We start from the raw sequence: 20,829 nt of genomic DNA, 5'->3' as shown, positions 1-20,829 counted from the left end.
GCTACACCACGAAGATGACGTGCTACAGACGCGAAATTTAAGCGACAGGAAGAAGATGCTGTGATGTGCAAATGATTAGCTTTTCAGAGCATTCACACAAGGTTGGCGCTGGTGGTGACACCAACAACGTGCTGACATGAGGAAAGTTTCCAATCGATTTCTCATACACAAACAGCAGTTGACCGGCGTTGCCTGGTTAAACGTTGATGTGATGCCTCGTGTAAGGAGGAGAAATGCGTACCATCACGTTTCCGACTTTGATAAACGTCGGATTGTAGCCTACCGCGATTGCGGTTTACCGTATCGCTACATTTCTGCTCACATTGATCGAGATCCAATGATTGTTGGCACAATATGGAATCGGTGGGTTCAGGAGGGTAATGCGGAACGCCATGCTGGATCCCAACGGCCTCATATCACTAGCAGTCGAGATAACAGGCTTCTCATCGGCATGGCTGTAACGGATCGTGCAACCACGTCTCGATACCTGAGTCAACAGATGGGGACGTTTGCAAGACAACAACCTTCTGCACGAACAGTTTGACGACGTTTGCAGCAGAATGGACTATAAGCTCGGAGACCATGGCTGCGGTTACCCTTGACGCTGCATCACAGACCGGAGAGCTTGCGATGGTGTACTCAAGGACGAACTTGGGTGCAGGAATGGCCAAACATCATTTTTTCGGATGAATCCAGGTTCTGTTTACACCATCATGATGGTCGCATCCGTGTTTGGCGACATCGCGGTGAACGGACATTGGAAGCGTGTATTCGTCATCGCCATACTGGCGTACCACCCGGCGTGATGGTATGGGGTGCCATTGGTTACACGTCTCGGCACCTCTTGTTCTCACTGACGGCACTTTGAACAGTGGACTTTACATTTCAGATGTGTTACGACCCGTGACTCTATCCTTCATTCGGTCCCTGCGAAACCCTATATTGCAGCAGGATAATGCACGACCGCATGTTGCAGGTCCTGTACGGGCTTTTCTGGATACAGAAAATGTTCGACTACTGCCCTGGACAGCACATTCTCCAGATCTCTCACCAACTGAAAACGTCTGGTCAATGGTGGCCCGTCACAATACGCCAGTCACTACTCTTGATGAACTGTGGTATCGTGTTGAAGCTGCATGGGCTGTACCTGTACACGCCATCCAAGCTCTGTTTGATTCAATGGCCAGGCGTATCAAGGCCGTTAGATCATAGTTCTGTATCACTGAATCCTGTCGAAACAAACATAGATCAATATGAGAAGACGCTTTGCCCCATTGCAAGCTTCGGAAATTTTACATTCAAGTAACTATATTTACTTGATCCATTTTGCTATCGAAACTTACCCGAACCCCCTTACTATGAAATCGTTTCTTTCATTTATTTATTTTCGTTTGACATTGTCACTGGAAATGTGAACTAATTTACAGGTGTAAATGTCCAACTGTGGCCAGTCATTAGATTACAGTCGTTTTCAACAAATGGAATTCTAAACAGGAAACAAAATAGCTTCATATATCGAAAATACTGCTGAGCTTAAACTTTTTAAAACATGCACATTAGAAAGATAAATATTCCTCTCTTGCGACTCAAAGGAGAAACTTTATAAGTCAAAAAAAAGTTTATTTGATAAATCAAGTATCTCTCTCTTTTGCCTCTTCTTGTATCCTCCACCCCCTCCCCCAACGTGTACAATCGCAAGATATTTCATTAACATTCAGTGCTCCTCACCCCATAGTCAACCAAGATACCTAAAGAAGAGCACCAATATGTTCACAGTTTCTTGTAAAAGTAACCCAGTACAAAAGTAACTTCCTCAGATTTACAAATAAGGCAAAGAAGCACGAATTCTGTTGTTGCTGGACCATGAAGTTGTTTTTGTATGTCAATCCTTAAAAGAGGTGGAAATTTAAGTTCAGGAGTACACTATTTGTTGAGAAGTGTAATGAATTGCCCAGTTCATTGATTGCAGAAATCTCTCAGAACAATGTGTGTCTGTCAACTACCGCCAATAGTTTCACATTTTCCTGTGTCAGGGAGGGAGACACCACCAGTATGAGTATGCCTGCAACAGACCTGGCGTTCACCGTGCCTAGCTGACGTGACGTCACGAACAAGCGCCGAGGCCTTCCTTTGAGTCGGTGTTGCTGAGACACGCTGTGTCCGGCGGAGCGACTGCAGAGAGGGCCGGCCGGGGCTGCCCTGCCGGGATTATGCCCAAGATTGCGCCGTAATGCCCGCTGCAGGGACGAGAGAAAGGCTGTCGTCCGGCCGGGAGGCTGGGGCGGCCGGCGGAATGGAAGGAAATCCCCGGAATGGAACGGCGGGCCGCTGCCCCCGACAATCAATAACGGTGCGACTAAATCAATCTATCACGCGCGGCGTTTCATCGATAGCGACGCGCCGCGACGCCGGGCCGGGGGCTGCCGTCTCCGGAGCTGCCGGAAGGGACTTCCATCCGGCGCTTCTGGGGGCGCTTCCAGGTTGTCACGCGTCGCCCCTCCGGAGCGTCGTGCGTGGGTGGCCTACAGCAGCTCTCATCCTGGCTTCTACCTCCGTTCGGACTTCCTTATTTCTTTGCAAAAACAGACATAATGTCTGATAGGATAATAGCAATCAGTGATTTTATAATGTTACTTACAATCCGTCTTGATTGCAATATTTTTTTATTCATATGACTGGTTTCGGTTCACATGTGACGCAGCTTGTGAAATTTGCTGGATTTGGACGGGTTACTCCTGTAACTGAAATATCAGATCTGAAGATGTTTCTGAATGAACCGAAACCGGTCATATGAATAAAAAAATTTGCAATCAAAACGGATTATAAGTAACATTCCTTATTTCTCTCTCAGTTCCCACAATGTAGTATATGCAAATGTACCTATCAATTAAATCATCACGCACTTTTTCTGAATTCCAGTAAAGAACACCTGCCAAGATGAGAAACATAGAAGTAGGTATCCTCGTTGTAACAAAGCAACTTAAATCACTTCATAAAGGCACGGCCTCCGGTCCAGATTGTGTATACCAGTCAGGTTCCTCTCAGATAAAATAGCTCCATATTTAGCAATTATATACAACCCTTCGCTCACAGAAAGGTCCGTACCTAAAGACTGGAAAATTGCTCAAGACACACAAATACCCAGGAAGGGAAGTAGGAGTAATCCACCGGATTACATACCTATATCACTAACGTCGATTTGCAGTACGGTTTTAGAACATATACTGTATTCAAACATTATAAAGTACCTCGAAGAAAACGATTTATTGACATATAGTCAGCACGGATTCAGAAAATATCGTTCTTGTGAAACACAAATAGCTATTTATGCTCATGAAGTAATACGTGCTATCGACAGGGGATGTCAAATTAATTCCATATTTTGAGATTTCCAGAAGGCTTTCGACACCGTTCCTCACAAGCATCTTCTAACCAAGCTGCGTGCCTACGCAGTACCGCCTCAGTTGTGCGACTGGATTCATGATTTCCTGTCACAGTTCGTAGTAATAGACGGAAAGTCGTCGAGTAAATCACAAGTAATATCTGGGGTTCCCCAAGGAAGTTCAAATGGTTCAAATGGCTCTGAGCACTATGGGACTCAACTGCTGTGGTCGTAAGTCCCCTAGAACTTAGAACTACTTAAACCTAACTAACCTAAGGACATCACACACATCCATGCCCGAGGCAGGATTCGAACCTGCGACCGTAGCGGTCGTGCGGTTCCAGACTGTAGCGCCTTTAACCGCTCGGCCACTCCGGCCGGCCCCCAAGAAAGTGTTATAGGCCCTGTATTGTTCCTGCACTATATTAACGACATAGGTGACAATCTGAGTAGCCGTCTTCGATTGTTTGCAGGTGATGCTGTCATTTACCGTCTTGTAAAGTCATCAGATGATCAAAACTACTTGCAAAATGCTTTAGATAACACATCTGCATGGGGCGAAATGTAGCAGTTGACCCTGAATAAAGAAAAGTGTGAAGTTATTCACATGAGTACTAAAAGAAATCCACTAAATTTCGACTATGCAATAAGCCACACAAATATGAGGGCTCTAAATTCAACTAAATACTTAAGAATTACAATTACAAAAAACCTAAATTGGAATGATCACGTAGATAATGTTATGGGTAGAGAAAACCAAAGACTGCGATTTATTGGCAGAACACTTAGAAGGTGCATCAGGTCTAACAAAGAGACTGCTTACGCCACGCTTGTCGTCCCTATTCTGGAGTATTTCTGTGCGGTGTGGGATTCACATCAGATGAGATTGACGGGTCACATCGAAAAAGTACAAAGAAGGGCAACTCGTTTCGTACTATCGCGAAATAGGGGAGATAGTGTCACACACATGATACGTGAATTGGAGTGATAATCATTAAAACAAAGGCGTTTTTCGTTGCGACGAGATCTTCTCATGAAATTTCAGTCACCAGTTTTCTCCTCCGATTGCGAAAACATTCTGTTGGCACCCACCTACATAGGGAGAAATAATCGTCACGACAAAATAAGAGCAATCAGGGCTCGCACAGAAAAATTTTAAGTGCTCGTTTTTTCCCGCGTGCCTTTCGAGAGTGGAACGGTAGAGAGACAGCATGAAGGTGGTTCATTGAACCCCTGAAAGGCACTTTATTGTGAATAGCAGAGAAATCACGCAGATGTAGGTAGATGTAGATGTAGAATCCGGCATGCCCTTTGCTTCATTGTGGTAATTATAAATAGACTGGTCATTAATTAACAATCACAGTGGAAGTTACACTAATACCGCTTCTGGAATTGATAATGAGCACAGTTCGGCAAAGAAGTGCAACTGCATATTGCCCAAGACCAAAACTTTCACTTGCAGCACATCAGCAGACAAATCTGGCGAAACTGTGCGCTTTAAACTTTTACTTACATTCTTTGGCTGCACTTACTTTTCAACTACGACAGAATGTGTTAGGAACAGAGGAAACTGCAATCGGCCGGCCATAACTCCGGCTTCTTTGATTGCTTTGGGAGATGACTCGTGGGAGCTACAACGTAAGAAATATTAGTTCACTTTATTACATAAAAGAATAAAAATATTTACTTAACTTGATAAGGTACTTGGCCACTGGAGTGTATGATAATTTACAACTGTCGTTGACTATTGCTACCTTCAAGCAATAGTAGCCATAGTAGTGTGGTAACAGGGGTAGAATACTGGGAGTGAAAGGCTATTTACAATTGTACAGAAACCAGATGGTAGTTATGAGTCCAGCTGAATCAAAGGGAAGCTGTGGCTGAGAAGGGAGTGAGACAGGGTTGTAGCGTATCCCCGATGTTATTCAATCTGTACACTAAGCAAGCAGTAAAGGAAACCAACGAAGAATTTCGAGTCAGAATCAAAGTTCAGTGAGAAGAAATAAAAGCTTTGAGGTTTTCCGATGATACTGTAATTCTGTCGGAGACTGCAAAAGACTTGGAAGAGCAGTTAAAGGGAATGGACGGCATCTTAAAAGGAAGATACAAGATGAAATCGACAAAAGCAAGAAAAAGAAAATGGATCGAGTCGCATTAAACCAAGTGATGCTGATGGAATTAGATTAGGAAACGACACTTAAAGTAGTAGTTTCTATTTGGGCAGTAAAATAACTGATAATGGCCGAAGCAGAGAGGATATGTAATGACAACAGGGAATGGCAAGAAAACCGTTTCTGAAGAAGAGAATCATGTTATCATCAGGGAGTCCCATCTGAAAGTATTTGTATCGAAGTGAAACATGGATGATGAACAGTCTAGAAGAGAAGAGAATAGAATTTTTTTAAAATCTGCTGCTACAGAAGAATGTTGAAGAATAGAAGAGTAGATCACGTAACTAATGCGGAGGTATTGAACGGAACTGATGAGAAAAGAAATTTGTGTCACAATCTAGAAGAAAGGTGCGCCAATTTAGTATTAGAGGGAAATGTTTGGGGTAAAAATCATACACGGAGACCAATAGATGATTACAGTAAGCAGATCCTAAATGATGCAGTTTTCAGTACTTATTTGAAGATAAAGAAGCCGATGGCATTGTAATTATGTCAGAGACAGCAAAGGACCTGGAAGAGCAGTTGAACGGAATGGATAATGTCTTGAAACGAGGATATAAGATGAACATCAACAAAAGCAAAAGGAGGATAAGGGAATGTAGTCGAGTTAACTCGGGTGATGCTGAGGGGATTAGATTAGAAAATGAGACACTTAAAGTAGTAAAGGAGTTTTACTATTTGGGGAGCAAAATGACTGATGATGGTCAAAGTAGAGAGGATATAAAATGTAGATTGGCAATGGCAAGGAAGGCGTTTCTGAAGAAGAAAAATTTGCTAACATCGAGTTTAGATTTAAATGTCAGGAAGTCGTTTCTGAAAGTATTTGTATGGAGTGTAGCCATGTATGGAAGTGAAACGTGGACGATAAATAGTTTAGACAAGAAGAGAATAGAAGCTTTCGTAGTGTGGTGTTACAGAAGAATGCTGAAGATTAGATGGGTAGATCACATAACTAATGAGGAAGTACTGAATAGGATTGGGGAGAAGAGAAGTCTGTGGCACAACTTGACCAGAAGAAAGAATCGGTTGGTAGGGCATATTCTTAGGCATCAAGGGATCACCAATTTAGTATTGGAGGGCAGCGTGGAGGGTAAAAATTGTAGAGGGAGACCAAGGGATGAGTACACTAAACAGATTCAGAAGGATGTAGGTTGCAGTAGGTACTGGGAGATGAAAAAGCTTGCACAGGATACAGCAGATGGGAAGCTGCATCAAACCAGTCTCAGGCCTGAAGACAACAACAAAGAAGCTTGCACAGGATAAAGCAGCATGAAGAGCTGCGTCACACCAATCGTCAGACTGAAGACCACAACACTGAGTATTAAAGCATCACTTGATGCAATAATTAACAATATCTTCCTTTAAAGTATAGTATTCAATATTTACAAAATTACTTATTCATCTGAGATCTGAGTAACTGTTTAGTACTGCTGGATACTGTTGAGCTGAGATTACAAACTGGGACACAGCGATTCCATGCTCGGCTCTATAATGACCTCCGTGTGATGGCGCTGTGTAACTGAAAGAAAGAGAGAGCGGCTCCCATTCATATCTGCAAATTACAGCGGTATATGTTTTGCCCAGTTTGATGTGGCACCGCTGTCTGTGGACGATACCACAGAATCTCATTGAATAAAACATTTATGTAAAGTTTAGATCCTTGAACAATATAACGTTATCTGGCTACTATTGTACTAGAGGAGCATAATAAATAAACAGTAGGAGTAGTTTATTCGAGTAACAAGATAGTAATCCGCATAAAATAGACACTTTAACGAATTACATGAATGTAGTATGTTCTCATAAAAACATGGCCCAACACTAGCAACGTGTATGGAAGTCACCTAGTATTTGATTTACCTACTGCACGTCTCACTTAGTCTGAACTGGTGCGCCGCTAGCGCCAGTTTCCATCGATTCTCATCACGATCGTCTGAGTCGATTTTCGATGCCTGCGGGGCTTCGTATCTTTGGCGGGTTGCTATTTAACTGCGGCGCGCGCGGTCTCTGCGTCTTCAGTTTGGTGGTCAGCTTGTAACACCACAGCTCTAATGCTGTACGATTTATTTTGCCTTTTGTTTTGTTTAGTGTTATGTCATTGAGTTTCTGTAAATGTTGTTGGACTGAATCGATACCATGAGAGTGTGTATTCTTTTCTGTGTAAAAACTTTGATGTCATGGTTTGATTCTATGCAATGTAGTGTATCTATCATTTGAATTCCTTGCCTCATTTAGAGGGAACAAATCTTAATGTATATAATTGTAATTTTGTTTAAATAAGTTTTTGTAGAAATGTCAATATGTGAAAATATTCTGTTTTATTTAATATGTTTGGTTGCTGTTATGTAAGTTACTGACCTTCACTTAGGGTTCTTCGTTATTTTGTATGTAAAATGTGTTGTGGTTCCCCTCGGGAACGGAACTGAGTAGCGCGCGCAAATTGTGGTTGGCCTAGGTAGAAAAGGTGGATTAAGAATCAGTCGGAGACGAGCTATCAAACTGTCAACTGCTCATGTAAAAGTTGTATATTGTGCTGGTGCCGAGAGAGTCTTTCCGTGCCGCTTTCCAATGCCTCGGTTAGATGGATAAAGAGCTGGAGCTATTCTGGAATTGATGACTATCATCGCCACCAAGAAATGACAGAGTCCAGAAATCCTACCTGCAAATCCACCTACCAACATGCAATCGCCAGCACGTTGCGCTATGACTGAAAAGGAACCAAGGAATAGTAGAAATGTATGGTGAAGGATCAGCTCATTGGATGGTTTAGTGTACACAAATATAAGGTAACTTATACTCGAACTCTTATACCTACCTTGATTTTTTCATCCCTAGTCACACAACCACATAGGGTCCTTCCCATGTCAAATATGCTTACCGAGTGTCCATATTGTGAAAATAAGAAAGCCCAGTGTTTCACTAATTAATGCCACTTCAACATAGTAAAAAGAAAGTTAAAGTTTATGTAGCAGAACTGAGTAATATAGTAAATGACACTTGTTGAAAATAATTTTTCTGTTATAACTGCTTATCAGTATTTTCTTGCCAACTTCTAAAGTGAATTTTCTCAAAACTGAGGCTTATAGAGTTCTGCAAATCAAATGATCACAGTGCAGCTCGTTGTAAATCGCAAAAGGAGAGTCAGTATCTTACAAATATGTCAATTTTGTGTCTCACTGTGCCCGCATCTCGTGGTCGTGCGGTAGCGTTCTCGCTTCCCACGCCCGGGTTCCCGGGTTCGATTCCCGGCGGGGTCAGGGATTTTCTCTGCCTCGTGATGGCTGGGTGTTGTGTGCTGTCCTTAGGTTAGTTAGGTTTAAGTAGTTCTAAGTTCTAGGGGACTTATGACCACAGCAGTTGAGTCCCATAGTGCTCAGAGCCATTTGAACCATTTTTGTGTCTCACTGTAGTAAAAGTTGAAAACTGCAATTGTGGGAAGTTATGTACTCATGCTTGCTAAGCACTTGTTTCTCTCGTGTATTGAAAGTGCATATTAATAGTGTAATAGGATCCACAGCTTATCCTTTATGCTCATGATAGATAACAATTAATAGAAAGTAACTTCTTTTATTCAAAATTCAGTGAGAAATTGTTTGTTAGTGAAATACATTTAACTTTCATCCTAAATAGAAAAGTATTTAGCTGAGAGAGACTTAACCTGTGACCAGTTCATAATTGTGCAGTGAACTACATTTACAGTTGTTTGTCAGATAGGATAATGTTTGAAACGTAATATTGAACCTATGCCCATTTTATGATTCTGAAGCGAATATTGTTAGTAATATTATTGAGACCATTCAGTTTGACCAAGACTTGAAGGCAAAAGTATATGTCATTTTCTATTACCATTATGCTAATAGCCATGTTCTCCTATAACTCTTAGCACTTTCTTTAACGTGAACATATGCAGGTGCCAGAGTTCATTGCACTCTCGTGTGACAAAGTATAGGCTGTGATTGCCCATTGAAGGTACTTATTTTCAGTTCCTTGAACAAGAATGTTACTCATTCTTACGCCTTATTAGGCTGGCGACCGTTGTTATTATCATTTGGACACTGTGGATAGCCCAGATATTGTTTGTTACTGCTTAAATGTTTACGTAATTCTTACTTTCACTTCCGATAAGCTACCTCCGTTAGGTATTTCACAGTCAACACAACTACAATTCTTTCAGATGGTAACACTGCTCTGCTTCTTTATACCATAACTGCTTGAATAAAAATAATTTCATCGTACGAACTGCCTCCAGCTTTGAGGTTATCATATAACAGTAGCGGACGGTAGTGTTAAGCTGTGTCAGCGACGGTCACGTCTGGCGTTGTGCCTGTATGTAGCGTGGCGGGTGGCCTAGTCGGTTCGACGAAGGAGCGTGGGCCGCTGCTGCGGCGTGTTTAGCCGTTGTAGTGCAGATTCGCTGTCGACGGTGACTGGGGTTTTTGGATATGTGAAGGACAGATTTCCTTCGTGTCTCTTGCATGTGATTCAAAGTCAATGAACTGGAGTCGTCGAAGTGTTCATCGGTGGGTTCTGTTCATGATAACTGAATACCCCTTTGCTCTGAAATCTATCTTGACTGTTTCAGTTACCTTTCACCTTACTGCATGCTTAGTCGACGGCATTTAAAGGAGTGCTAGTGACTCACAATCAATAGACATGAGGCCATGTCTAATTCACACCAAGTAGTCCGTAAGTTTCTGCCTGGCGTTCAGAAGCGGGCCCAAATATTTTCCCTAATTCCTTTTCTATTTCATTATTTTATTTGTTGTTTTAAAGGTTGTCTAATCAAATCTTAAGACCCACTGTCACGTATGTTAAGTTTGCTTAAGCTTCATTTGTGCCGTGTAGAATTAAAGGTTTATTGATAACTGGTTGGGTTAGTATCCTTGTGTATCTGTTGCGTCAGAATGTTGTCTGCCGCTGATGTGTTTATGTTTTAGATAACTGACGGTGGTCGACGCGAGAAAGCTCCGATCGCGGTATCACGGTGGAAGAGTGAAAATTAAGGACCTGGATCCGTGTCTATGGTTACGTTGTTAACGTGCGGTAATTCCATCTTGCCGGTGGAGTGTTGTGGTTTTCCGCCAGCTTACTTGTAGATCAAAGTTGAGTATGTTTTTATTTCACCTTCTGATCCATACATCTTCCGTATCTGTTAGAAACTTTCGGTTTGCTGACGCCCATCACCAATTTATCGTGAAGTTGACGGGGTCCCATGTTAAGATGATTTCATATGTAATTATTATGTTGAATGTATTACAATCCTGTTAGTTTGTCAGAAATTTTAAAACCAATTGTGGAAAGATCTGAGCTTATTGCACTTAAGTGGATTAATGTTCTTAGCCGGGTCCTGAGTTACATGGAAACCAGTTTCTATGTTAGTTGAAGCATGTTTGAGATTTGATTAATTGTGGTTTTATGAATATTGTTTTAATTAATGCAAGTTGGCTAAGCAATTTTGAAAGATTTGTATTTGTTGGACTTAATGCACCTCCTTAGTTGTGGAAGTAGTTTTAGAGTTTTGGTGTGAATTACATGAAAACATTTTCAGTGTAAGTTATGAAGCTTGTGAGGTTTAGTTATGGCAGTTATATATAATTAATATTGGTTTTATGATTACTGTTTTATTTAATGAAAGTTGATTGAGAAAATTTTGAAAAATATGTGGTTATACAAGGCAAGTCCCTTTCTATAATCGTTTCTACTGTTAATTTGAGCCGAGCGGGATTAGCCGAGCGTTCAGAGGAGCTAAAGTCACGGACTGTGCGGCTGGTCCCAGCGGAGGTTCGAGTCCTCCCTCGGGTATGGATGTGTGTGTTTGTCCTTAGGATAAGTTAGGTTAAGTAGTGTGTAAGCTTAGGGACTAATGACCTTAGCAGTTAAGTCCCAAAAGATTTCACACACATTTGAACATTTTTTTTCGTTAATTTGATAAGAGCAATATGATTGTAATAGTGTGTAGCAACTACAGACTGGTTATGTTTTAATTTCGATGTATCGAACGGTTCCACACATCATAGTCAATTAGCCTTGACTTTCTATTTAGAAATCTCAATACTCAAAGACACAATCACGTTACATACAAAGGATCAAGTGACAGTGGCTTGTACAACTCCAACTGTGTACCTACCTTACGTTCTGTAATATCATGCAAAGGAAATAATCGAATCACAGTGCTCACAGCAGTTTTTGAAATTCGTACGAGGATAGTGGTAAAATTATGGTATGACGTGCGTACATGTGGCAACACCGTAACTGTAGCAAATACATTCCAAGGCCCATGGCAAACATTACCGAAACAATCAACAGATTACGACTGCATGCGAGGATGGCTCGGTACCAGCGACCGAAACATTCTGTGTGAGGTTGGCCGTGCAACAGGAGGGATGCTTCCACACCCACCCTATTCACCACAAGTCAGTCCATGCGATTTTGAACTTATTCCACAAAACTAATGCGTGAGAGGTGCTTCGCAACCAGGGCAATGTCTCACGGCATTTCGGATACAGGTGGCACACACTGATGGGAATGCCAGTGGCAGTGGCCTTTACCATCGTTGAGAGCACTGTGTGCATGCATTGGGTGGCTATTTTGATGTACATTAATTGATTTTGATTCCTTTTCGTTCCATTTGTACTCGTGCACTACAGATAATTCCAATGCGTGTGTTTCAATTCAAACTTTACCGTGACCTTCTGTACTGTAACCATATATTACACAATGTGGTCTAATGTACCCGGATACCTCGCTGAAAATGTCTTACAAGCTCGTGGCGCCATCCATCCGTAATGCGGAATTTAGTGTAATGTTGGCTCGCCATTGTTGTTGATGACAGCTTCACTCTCGCAGGCATACGCTCAGTCACGTGCTGGAATGTTTCTTGGGGAATGGCAGCCCATTCTTCACGGAGTGCTGCACTCAGGAGAGGTACCGATGTCGGTCAGTGAGGTGTGGCACAAAGTCGGCGTTTCGAAACATCAGAAAGGTGTTCTATAGGATTCAGGTCAGGACTCTGTGCAGGTCATTCCATTACATGGATGTTATTGTCGTGTAACCACTCCACTAAAGGCCGTGATTTATGAACATGTGCTCGATTATGTTGAAATATGCAACCGACATCCCCGAATTGCTCTTCAACAATGGGAAGCAAGAAGTTGCTTAAAACATCAGTGTAGGCCTGCGCTGTGATACTGCCACGCTAAACAACAAGGGGTGCAGACCCCCTCCATGAGAAACACGACCACACCATAAACACCACCGCCTACGAATTTTACTGTTGGCACTACAGACGCTGGTAGATGACGGTCACCGGACATTCGCCATAGCCACACCCTACCATCGGATCGCCGCGTTGTGCACCGTTATTAGTCACTCCACACAACGTTTTTCCATTGTTGAATCGTCCAATGTTTACACTCCTTACACAAAGCGAGGCGTCGTTTGACATTTACCGGTGTGGTGCGTGGCTTATGAGCAGCCGCTCGACCATGAAATCCAAGTTTTATAACCTCCCGCCTAACTGTCATAGAACTTGCGTGGATCCTGATGCAGTTTGGAATTCCTGTGTGATGGTCTGTATAGATGTCTGCCTATTACACATTACGAGCCTCTTCAACTGTCGGCGGTCTCTGTCAGTCAGCAGACGAGTTCGGCCTGTGCCCTTTTGTGCTGTACGTTTCCACTTCACTATCACGGCGGAAACAGTGGACCTAGAGATCTTTAGCAATGTGTAAATCTCAGGTACAGACGTATGACTCAAGTGACACCCAATCACCTGACCACGTAAGAAGTCCGTGAGTTCCGCGGAGCGCCCCATTCTGCTCTCTCAAGATGTGTAATGACTACTGAGGTCGCTAATATGGAGTACCTTGCAGTACGTGGCAACGCAATGCACCTAGTATAAAAAAACGTTTTTGGGGGTGTCCGGATACTTTCGATCACATAGCACATGTTGGCATTGAGATACACACTGCCGTACCGGTCGCATCGTGGAATTCTGATGTTGCTGCCCTATCGCAAGATATACTATAGTTGCCATGCTTTATGAAATGACCCTCGTACATACTGATCGCATTGATACACTCCTGGAAATGGAAAAAAGAACACATTGACACCGGTGTGTCAGACCCACCATACTTGCTCCGGACACTGCGAGAGGGCTGTACAAGCAATGATCACACGCACAGCACAGCGGACACACCAGGAACCGCGGTGTTGGCCGTCGAATGGCGCTAGCTGCGCAGCATTTGTGCACCGCCGCCGTCAGTGTCAGCCAGTTTGCCGTGGCATACGGAGCTCCATCGCAGTCTTTAACACTGGTAGCATGCCGCGAAAGCGTGGACGTGAACCGTATGTGCAGTTGACGGACTTTGAGCGAGGGCGTATAGTGGGCATGCGGGAGGCCGGGTGGACGTACCGCCGAATTGCTCAACACGTGGGGCGTGAGGTCTCCACAGTACATCGATGTTGTCGCCAGTGGTCGGCGGAAGGTGCCGGACCGCAGCGACGCACGGATGCACGCCAAGACCGTAGGATCCTACGCAGTGCCGTAGGGGACCGCACCGCCACTTCCCAGCAAATTAGGGACACTGTTGAGCCTGGGGTATCGGCGAGGACCATTCGCAACCGTCTCCATGAAGCTGGGCTACGGTCCCGCACACCGTTAGGCCGTCTTCCGCTCACGCCCCAACATCGTGCAGCCCGCCTCCAGTGGTGTCGCGACAGGCGTGAATGGAGGGACGAATGGAGACGTGTCGTCTTCAGCGATGAGAGTCGCTTCTGCCTTGGTGCCAATGATGGTCGTATGCGTGTTTGGCGCCGTGCAGGTGAGCGCCACAATCAGGACTGCATACGACCGAGGCACACAGGGCCAACACCCGGCATCATGGTGTGGGGAGCGATCTCCTACACTGGCCGTACACCACTGGTGATCGTCGAGGGGACACTGAATAGTGCACGGTACATACAAACCGTCATCGAACCCATCGTTCTACCATTCCTAGACCGGCAAGGGAACTTGCTGTTCCAACAGGACAATGCACGTCCGCATGTATCCCGTGCCACCCAACGTGCTCTAGAAGGTGTAAGTCAACTATCCTGGCCAGCAAGATCTCCGGATCTGTCCCCCATTGAGCATGTTTGGGACTGGATGAAGCGTCGTCTCACGCGGTCTGCACGTCCAGCACGAAAGCTGGTCCAACTGAGGCGCCAGGTGGAAATGGCATGGCAAGCCGTTCCACAGGACTACATCCAGCATCTCTACGATCGTCTCCATGGGAGAATAGCAGCCTGCATTGCTGCGAAAGGTGGATATACACTGCACTAGTGCCGACATTGTGCATGCTCTGTTGCCTGTGTCCATGTGCCTGTGGTTCTGTCAGTGTGATCATGTGATGTATCTGACCCCAGGAATGTGTCAATAAAGTTTCACCTTCCTGGGACAATGAATTCACGGTGTTCTTATTTCAATTTCCAGGAGTGTAGTTCCGGAATATTGCTGTCTCTACTGAAGGCAGATTGAACATTTCATGTGGTAGCCCGATGCGGCTCAACCACAAAGATACAAAAATTTGAAATTAGATACAAAGGCTGATTAATGAACTTCAGAGTCTTTCTAATTATAAAATATGTAACTGCATAGTTAATCCACCACGTCGTACACCTGTCCAGGAAAGAAACACTACAAGTGAAATACTTAAGCACAAAAAAAATCTACACGCTTTAGAAAGTATTGAAAGAAACTCATTAAAAGAGAATGTGATGAAATGACGCCACCTAATATTCGGTTGGATTAATATAAAACATATTCTCTACTGCGCTTCGAAGGTTATCTACCTCACCACACCGTACAAAGTGCTCGCTAAAGTTTTGAAAATTCTGGTAACATCACTACTCCAGCCTCGCAATACCAACCATGAAATAATCACCCATGTGTAGCACATTGTCTACGAAGGTACAACAATCTTTGACCTCAGTTCTACATAAATCTCACTCAACCATAATAGCGCCTTATCGTACCTGCGCCTGCTGACCATCAGCATTCAACTAGACCATTCTTTGCAGATTAAAATCAAATCTTTCCCACTGTGTCATCCGCCGCATTCGTCTCTGACTGTCCCGCCTAAAGCTCATAACCGGAAGAGATCCCTCGTGGCATTCTACTGAACAGATAAGAAAACAGTCATGCTTTCACAGATAGGTACCCCATTACAGAATCTATCTTTGGGAGTGAACAATACACGAAAGAAAAAAATCAGTACTAAAAGTCCTAAGTACAACCGACAACTTTAAAGACGCAGTTACTGCAACATAACTGCAGATAAGCAATTGCCTATTGGTAGTACTTGCTGATCTGCATGCATGTACTTGATGCACACCCACTTTCGATAGCCACCCAAGCCCTCAATAGCGGCCACAATTCGAAAAGAAAGAATCTACAAGTGTCTTAAAGTGTGTCGTATCCAGCTGAAGCCTCTCACTGACGATTCACCCGCTATTACAAACAGACCCAGACGATTTCTGTGGGATTAAGGTCACATTACCCCGCAGACCAATTTAGCTGTAAAAGGTGTGTATGTTTTCGTCGATCCAGCAATTTATGTGTGCAGTTCTCTGACCGCGACTGTTGTCATATTAGAAGATAGCAACGCCGGCCGTTGTGGCCGAGCGGTTCTAGCCGCTTCAGTCTGTAACCGCGCGACCACTACGTTTGCACGTTCGAATCCTGCCTCGGGCATGGATATGTGTGATGTCCTTACGTTAGTTGGATTTAGTTAGTTCTAAGTTCTAGGGGACTGAAGACCTCAGATGTTAAGTCCCATAGCGCTCAGAGCCATTTGAACCATTTAGAAGACAGTATGACCATCACGAGAATGTAGTAGAAAGTGGAAGACCTTATGGCCGAGTATGTTGAAGTAAATGTCTTCTTTTAAGAACACAATAAACAGATAGAGTGAGCTCAAGTCACGGTGCGGAAAAGACCGCCGAAACATAGCAGAACCACTTAGGCCTTGAACCACACACTACATACACTAAAAAAATTAAAGTTTCATTTCCGTCTGCGCACTCAATGCCTTGCATTATTTCGGAAGTAGCGCTTCGTCGGACCACTATACAAGCTTTTATCGGATGCTGTCCCGTTCCTGTAATATTTGGCCCACTGACGACCTATAGCTTAACATGCCACTGTGAGCAACATGCTTTTGAAGGGACACCAACAGCAAATGTCCATTGAATGCAGCTCCTTTCACACTCTTGGAAGCAAGTTGAGTTGGGCGTTTATTCGTTGTCAGCAGCAATTTCTGTCCTGTTTTAAACCGATTGTCTTTAACAAAGAGAGACACACATTTTCAGTCCCTGTAAGTAAGATTGTTGCTGCGGCCATTTTTACTGTGCCGTGCTACATAACAGTGAGAGGTACACCGTTCCTTGTAGAGAGGTTCGTCAGTCCACGTTGATACACCAATAAATCATCACGGTGTGGGTGGGCAGAACGTCCAAACCGAAAGCTTGTGAATACAACTGACACCTACATCGGCCCATCTTACTGTGCGAATTGGCTCAGTAGACGTGCACACACGGTAAAGGGTCACATGAGTGCCTGGTAGCACTGCCACACCGACTGCGCAGTGCTAAAGCGACAGCCGTGACCTTTAAGGGATGACTCACATAGTCTGGTGAGCTTATTGCGTTGTCATTACAGCTGCCGTCTACAGGGCAACGAATAAACAACACACAATCGTAAAAACTTTTCACATAAAGTAGTAGTGTGATACGCATAATCAATGATGAATTCAGTTGTTGCTGGTAACATACACGAAGTGGTCACTAGTCACAGGGAGGCAGAGAGATATTGGTCGTGGGTAGTCTGCTGAAACAAATGCGTGTGAACTGTAGCAGAAATGCGCTCTTGAGACTCCACACTTCACATCGGCGGCGATCTGACTCATTGTAGACCACCGATCGTACCTTCACACTACGCGGAGGTGACGTGACGTCCGTTCGTCAGACACGTGTCGACACCCGCGTCGATTTGTGCGCTTGGAAACCCTGTCTCTACAGTATTGGAGATCTACCCTAGGCGCTATTGTCCTCAGGAACTCGAATTCTTGTGTTGTCGCCGATGTGCCGCTATACATAAGTCTTGCACCGATTATCAAACTTTCGAAGTTTGGCGACGTCCTGCCTGTTCCGTATACATCTCAAGGGCACCCATACCCGGAGACAAGGGGAGGCCGACCACCCTCCCCCCCCAGCAGTCAAAGAAAGGAAAAAAAATATACCGTGGTAAGGTATGTTCCTACATAAAAAAAGATTTAAAAGTCGGTATTACGTACGTTTTTAACAGGGTCGGACCTGGAGCTTTTACATGGCTACGTAGACGTCACAATTCGTCTTTCAAAATATTAAAAATACTCTATACACATAGGTCTTGGCCCCCCTACGCACTATTGCACAGACGCTACTGACACATCTACATCAACATCAGTACTCCACAAGGCACCTTAAAGGTGGAGGGTACCTCTGGTATCACAATCTTCTCCCCAGTTTCCTGTTCAATTCACGAATTGCGAGCGGAAAGAATGACGGAAAATCTCCGTATCAGCACTATTTTCTCTAATTTTTTCGTCGTGATCATATCACGAAATTTAATTCTTATTGCTGGATAATACCTCTACTTTTGTTGGCAAATTGTTAGCACATTTTCTGGTTCACTATGAAAAGTTTGTATACAAAATCGTGTTGGTATATATTTCGTGTTCGATGTTGAAATATCCTCTGATATACATCCTGTGAGAGTTAATCTAACTGAAACCCAGTGGTGGTTTGCGTCAAGGCTATTTTCTTGCTCCGGTGTTACTTAGTCTGTACACAGAATACGCGCGGAACATGACCCTTCGCAGATTCCGGTTTGCTTATGACCTTGTAGTTTTATATCAGCGCGAATATCTTTTCAGTTCATCGATTCAATTTTTAGAAAGTTGCTAGCAAAGCTCACTTCTAAGAGAAAGTTTCTCTGAAACGAAACAATTTACTGATATTAGTTACAGAACCTTCGATTATTTCTTATATTTGAGCATCGTTTCCGGTGCAGCATTCTAAATTACGGAATTATGGTCCGAGTTCACAGACTGCACAATCACTATGGCCCAAGAAAAGAAGATGAAAGACATACATCGAGTGAGGCGCCAATCTTGTTTTGATACCCTGTGTACAGGGTGGTTAGACACAGTCTGAAGATTTGTTTTTAAATAAAACCGCCTTTTTTTGCTGCAACTTAATTTATTTTTGCCAGATGCGTTCCGCCTTTTTCTCGCTCTAAGGCATCTTCAGTGGCATAATTTGATGTGATGTACGTTTCCTCTCATCTGGTCTGGAGGTCAATCTACCCCTTTATTTCCGAAAAAATAAGTACACATCTCTATTCCGAAGTTTTTCACACTGTTCGCAATGTTTGTCCTTCTTTTTGTGGTGCGCTGTTATTGTTTTGCCACTATTTGTTCAAACAATGTGCTTTTAACCATGTAAACGCTGTAAATGAAGTGGCGTCATGCTGATGCTGTATGGAGGGGCACGTGGGCAGTACACCACCCTCCCGGCCGATTTGCCGACTTTGCAGACCGTGCATCCGCTACTTCTCAGTTAAAGAAACCTCTTAATTGCCATCACGAAACTGAGTGCAGGTGTACCAGTCCCCACACCACGAAAAAATTCTTAGTAGTTCTGCGAATCGAACCCGTGTGCTCCCCATGGCAGTCACCTACACTGACCACTCAGCTACGGTGGCGGACCGCAGAAATGTAGAATTACGTAACTTATGTTTCCTTGTTTGCTGGAAGATGAGTGCAGTCCACCAAATTACTGCAATGTCCATGATACAGTAAATAGCTCGCAGCTAAACCAAAATTTGGCACAGCTCACTCCCGCCTTCTTTTTCTTTAAAAAGTAAAAGAGTAAAGAAAAGTCTGTATACCAAGAGCAGATATTGCCTACAGCTGGAAGCGTCTGTTAAATCTAAGTTTTCGAAAACAGCCACAGGTAGCACTTTCTTTTTTTTAATTATGTCCGCATTTGCTCTTCAAATGAACAGGAGCATCTTTAGACTGTACAGTTTAAAGTTGGTTGACAGCATTAAAGATTGCCTTTACAATTGGCTGACAGATCTAAGGATTAATTTGGATGTACTATAGCACGTTTAAAGCACAGTAGTAAATGATGACTGTAAAGCCCTATGTAAATGCAATCTTTAATGCTGTCAGCCAGCTCTCAATTGTATGTACTGATGATGCTCTTGTTCACTTGAAGAGCAAAACTGGTCATTATAAAAAATAGAGAGTCCGACTTGTGGCTGGTTTCGAAAACTCAAAAGTCTATATGATAATTTAACTATTGAAATCTGAGGACTGTCACTTAACGCTGTCAGATGGCTCTGATTACTTGCTAAACACGTAGTCGGTACGACATTCAACATTTGTGTAGTCTGGTTGCAGCTGACCTCTGCCGACACAAGACGGTGCTTTCACACAGATCCTCGATAATGGGCTGGGTTCAAAACCGATACATTCACTGAACTGGTGGAACTGAAGCAATATTTGTACTGCAACCGTAACGGAACAGCAAGTTACACAATCTAAGGGGACTGTCACCCGTAGACAGCAGTCCCCTCCAGAGTTAAGTGCTCAGAAGAGCGCTGGACAAACAGCCCCTGGCAGGCGCCACTAAAGCGAACGAGTCGCAATTGTTGGGGGTGGGGAGCGGGGGCTGTTTTCACTGCAGCTCTTCCTCCGCTCGCCGCATCGCCTGAGCCTTCAGAATATTCGCCCCGGCCGTGATACGTGGTGTTGGTATTTAGAGGTGGCGACCACTCGCCGTGTGGCCGCCTCTCAGGTTCCGCGGAATCATCTTTATCAATTTGGGCACCGCAGCTCCCCATCCCCGTCCGCGGATGACAGCGTCGCGCTCCTCCAGGCTTTACGGCTAATATAATTTTTACGATCGCACAGCCGTAAGCCGGCTCCCTGGAGAATGCCCCGGCGCTCCAGACGACGTCTGTGAGCCGACCGTCCCGCCCTCTGACCTCTCTCTGCCCTCTGGAACGTGGCTCTGGGCAGCCCAGGCTTGCTTCCACCGTTGGCTACTTTTTTCCGCACTCCGTCTCTCTCTCTCTCACTACTCTATCTTTCCTCTATTTCCTCGGCTTTACTCTTGTGTTTTTCTCTTTTTGGGGACGGCGGTCTTCTCACTGATTTCACACAATCTGTCACAGAGATCTAGTTTTGT

The sequence above is a fragment of the Schistocerca serialis genome, chromosome 2 (genome assembly GCF_023864345.2).
Source record: "Schistocerca serialis cubense isolate TAMUIC-IGC-003099 chromosome 2, iqSchSeri2.2, whole genome shotgun sequence".
Taxonomy (NCBI): domain Eukaryota; kingdom Metazoa; phylum Arthropoda; class Insecta; order Orthoptera; family Acrididae; genus Schistocerca; species Schistocerca serialis.
The sequence above is the reverse complement of the archived record's forward strand: the minus strand, read 5'-3'. Positions refer to the sequence as shown.